We start from the raw sequence: 4,571 nt of genomic DNA on the forward strand, positions 1-4,571 counted from the left end.
GGTGAAAATTTCTTTGGAATCAATTGGAATCTGTAATTAGGAATCAGAGGGCTCTGCCGGAAGTAATTGACTCGCTAATTACCTCAAAATTGCGCTTGGAAATATAATCATTTTGGATCGTTCGGGTGCGCCGTTTAGCCGGCGTCCACACGTGCGAGGGGAATCGATAGTTTGAATTTTAAGTGCACAGTGTGCATGAGACACTGCATTATTGAATGCTGAGCATGTTAATGGTGATTCAGAGAGGACTTTTCGTCGTTTTGGGGGTGGATGGAAGTATTGCGGGGGTGAAGTCCGAAATTTCTGATTTTTTGTGACGGGATAAGTAATTTTTGCCTCAGGAGTTCAAATATGGATTTCAAAATATTCTTCCCAATGTCGTGTTGGGCGAGTTCGATCATGACATTGATTGCCTCAGCTGTTGTTGAAAAAATTCATTTTGAAAACGTCAACGTTGGGGCAATGTTGCCTGCCAACATTGGGACAATACTGAATATTGTTTTCAAAATTTATGGGAAACGTAAAAAAGAAAATGTCGGCGCGATGTTGGCGGCCAACGTTGCAGCGCCGTTAAACTCCGCAAATCATTAAATTCAATTTAAAATACATCGCCACAGAAATTCCATTTATTACGACAAAAGCAATTTTCCACTTGTTTGTAATTAGCCGCGATGAGCGGGTTCTTCCGCGTGGAGATTATTTTTTGCGCCCCAGTGAGATGAAAAGAACAACTGACCATTGCTCATAGCGGATGTCCTCCATCATCAATTTCAATCAATTGATTTCGGTAAACAATAACGCCGGTGATTATGATAACGCGAGTCTCGTGATAATGCGTCTGCGCTGTGAATTTTCGCGGGGTTGACTTGTGGCCCGAGTGATAGCGAGTTCTCAGTCGAGTCGAGAATCCGCTGGCTCACGGGACCTGTCCCTCAACCGAAATATCGTCCCGCGAAAATCCCCTCGTTATGTCTCTCTCGATTTTCACTCGCGTCTAACTCCCGCTGATGTCATCAACACCCCGGGATGAGAGCGTCAGTCAGAATTAATACTTTGTTGTCGGTATTTTTTTCGAACGGGCTTTTTTATTTTTCACGAGGACTTGGACCCGAATATTCATAGAGAGGTAACTCGTGGACGGGAGTTTCAGGGATTCATGATTTTGTAACAATTTGTTTTCTGCTGTTATTCAACGTTGAATGATTGATGATGATTCCGAGTGATGACGGGGCGAGATGAGGGCTTGAATATTTTATGCGAATGCTGAAACGGGAACACGAGTTTCGAGTATTTCTGAGTGTCTTCTGTTGTTTTTGGTTGTGTTGACTAGCTTCATCAATTGAATGATTATTCAGCCGTTGGAGACAAGCAATTGAAAACTGAACGACATGCTGATTAGTAGCGCCGTTAATTCTAGTCTGGGTAAGTGTTAAATATTCAGGGAATTTTTTTACAGTAATGTTGCGGGGGAAAGCGGTAGATGTTGCAAAATCGGAGGGATCACGACACTGGGAGGATTTTTTTTTATTTAAGCGATAGATGCAGGTTGAATTTTCAATGCTGGGAATTTTTAATTCGAGTTAAGATCAAAGAGTTTGGGAAGTTGAAAATTTGGGGTTTTTGTGGTTGATGATTATTGATATTTGAACGTCATCTAGAATCCTCAAACTCATTCTGAAAATTAACCATCAAACTCAATTGAATTTTTAATGAATTAAAAATTCAGAAAGTCTGAATTTACAAAATGTTTAACAATTTTCATTGTCATCTGCACCTGAAAATTGAGATGCCATTGAATACTCCAGACTTTACCCGATTTTTCAAAAACAAAATGGACCATTATTGAAAACTTCATGATTTTTTACATTTCCGGAGTAATTTTCTAATAATACAGTTCAATTTAAAAAATTATCCTCTATAGATTACCGAAAAAAATTCTAAATAACCTAATTTACTGCATTCAATCCTCATATATTGTTGATGAAGACAACAATAACTGTTCGAATGAAACAAATTATTTATTAATCAATCGTTTGACCCAAATAAGAGATAACTTCACAAAATTTCCATTTTTTTAAATTGAATATCGCAGAAGCTATGAACTATAAAATTAAAAAAAAAAATACTGTATTCAGAATTCATCGTAAGAGTATTTTGTATCAACGAATGCCCATTCTCCTCCCACTCCATTCCGATAAATCATCGAAACCCATTGTTTCCCCCGAATTATCGAAACAGAAATTTTTCGGACCCGTCAATTCCTCTGACTACGGCCCCTTGATCTCTCACTGTTTACCCTCGTCCACATGCTCCTGCTGGCCACGTACTCCGGTAATAAAGCCAGATGATGGATCGGACCCGGCCAGTTGTGGGGATTTAACTCAAAATCCATTTCAAGGAATTGGTCCATTTATGGCGTATTAACAGTCCCCAACTTGAAATTACGTGTGACATCTCAGTTTAATTTATACATCCAATGGGTTACTCGTCGTGAATACTCCATTTTAGAAATACACGACCCACTAAATATCTCCCGAGCGTACGTTTACGAGTGCCAACACTCGGAGCATTGGAGCTGTTCCAACTCTTCTGCACTGGAAAACGAAACGTCGTCATTTGTGCGGTTTCCCTCCTCCGTTTTTTATTATTATTATTTATTTTACCCCGCCAGTTATGTATTTCTTCTGCGCTTGTGTACACACTTCTGATACGAAATATTAAACAATGGGGGTTAAAATTCCCGGGGACACGTGCATACATCTCGTTTCTCCGCACGGAGAGAAATTCAACAAAAATTACCAGAAAAAAACGTGAAAATTACGTTTTGAAACGTAATCCATGAGCGAAGGAAAATTCAATAAAAAGTGTGAGTCGGAACTGAAGTTGTAGGAATCGCCACGTAAATTCTACGATTTGTTCCGAAAAAATTAACCAGCCTGTGGGGACAACAAGTCGTTCCGTAATTTTTCCCCAACGACTGAGAAATTTTACGGAACGGAACGTAGAAATAACTCACCAGCTTCACAAAAATTGTTGAACGTTCAAGAATATTTGATTTTGGAGGCACAACAAGTCGGCGTTTCTGTAAGATTTGACTTCTTCGGGAAAAATTACGTGAAAATTCACTGAACGTTTCAGATTTCGTCTCTTATTTCATTCCTACAAAAATTCCCAGACAACGACTCCCCATCGCGGATTACGTGAATTGTTCTGTAATTTTTACTGAATATATTTCTCTCCGTGCGTGTTTTCGGAAATTCGGGGGAAAAACATTTCAGTCGTAGATTAGGAATTTTATTAGCAATGAAAATGCTGGAGGCGGTGAGATACAGCCCCGCCGTCACAACGAGGTATCACGAGTTATTTTGTTGTGTCACGAATGTGTCAAGGAAACCACCGAGGGGTGAGGCGCGCCGAGAGAGAGAGAGAGAGAGAGAGAGAGAGAGAGAGAGAGAGGGCGAGGGCAAACGGCGTGGTACATCCCTAAATAATTTTCATGCCGGACTGGGGGGGAAGGGCCGAGGGTATTTGGGTATATCGTGCGCCCAGAGGAGATTCACCAGTTAATTTAGTTGCCTCTGTGTTTCCTCGGGGCATCGTTGCTTCGTGTCGTTGATGGCCTGAGAAACCCTTGCGGGCCATTTTCTCGTGTTGGAAAAAAGAACTGGCATTGTTGGGGAACGAAATGTTTATCCCTGGGTGTTTGTTGGTTCTTTCGGGCCCGGAACTTCTTCACACGTTTTATTTAACCTCGTGGGCTTTTTCCGGATTCTCGGAGGGGCAGGGGGCGGCCGGAAGGGGAGGGGGAGCGAGGGTAATGAGGTCGTTGGGAAAGTTGAGGGGAGTTTGACGGAGGATTCGAGATTTCTGGAGGTTTTTTGAACGGAGGAGGCAGTTGGGGGCTACGCGGAGAGAATTTTTCGGTGAAAATTATACTACCGTTCTGTGAAAGTGTATCGTGAATCGTTTCCTCATTTCTGTCCTGAACTTTTGGAAAAATTAATACATGATCAAATTTATTCTGCGTTAGGGAAATTTTATCAAATTCAAATTTTAATTTTAAATTTTACCACTTGACAGGGCTTGCTACAACCCGACCTGATACAAAATAATCATCTTCGAATTGAAATACTATTCGCTCCGTAAAAAAAATACATCCCCTGTTGAACAAATGACTCAAAAAATTACAGAACTAGAATTTTCCGAAATTTCACCACCAAAGTTCCCCGACTTTCCGCCCGCTCTGCATTACTTTAACGAGTAAATTTATTCGTAAATTTACATTTTAACGTTTAAAGTTTTTCAAGGGTTCGATAAAATCAGAGACGCCGGCCAACATTGTTCCCGAGCCGGAGTTGTTTAGCAAAAAAAGAGGTCCTTTCACACTCTGAATGTTGTTGCCATTGGGTAAAAGGGGGCGAGAGAGGATGGACCGTGGGAGACGCTCAGCTGTGCTCAACACACCTGAGGCATTAACATTTTATGGATATATCTTATCGAGAGTTCATACACGCGGTTTACGGAGAAATCTCCAACCGCCTCTCGCCGGTGAGCCGCTGCTCCCCCCCCCC

At 41.3% G+C, this 4,571-nt stretch overlaps 1 protein-coding gene across 3 annotated transcripts in view; it reads left to right on the forward strand.

Moving 5' to 3' along the window:
- Positions 1 to 915: 915 nt before the first annotated feature.
- The window catches only part of LOC107036917, a 42,923-nt gene continuing 39,267 nt past the window's right edge, over positions 916 to 4,571 (forward strand). For 2 of the 3 annotated variants that reach the window (XM_015255171.1, XM_015255173.1), the window contains exon 1: positions 916 to 1,422. The gene's annotated coding sequence lies outside the window, so the exon portion shown is untranslated. The remainder of the gene's footprint in view (positions 1,423 to 4,571) is intronic. The other variant, XM_015255172.1, reaches the window with a different exon arrangement.

The sequence above is a fragment of the Diachasma alloeum genome, unplaced genomic scaffold, assembly GCF_001412515.2.
Source record: "Diachasma alloeum isolate Michigan unplaced genomic scaffold, Dall2.0 Dall_scaffold_00212, whole genome shotgun sequence".
In the NCBI taxonomy this organism is placed as follows: Eukaryota; Metazoa; Arthropoda; class Insecta; order Hymenoptera; family Braconidae; genus Diachasma; species Diachasma alloeum.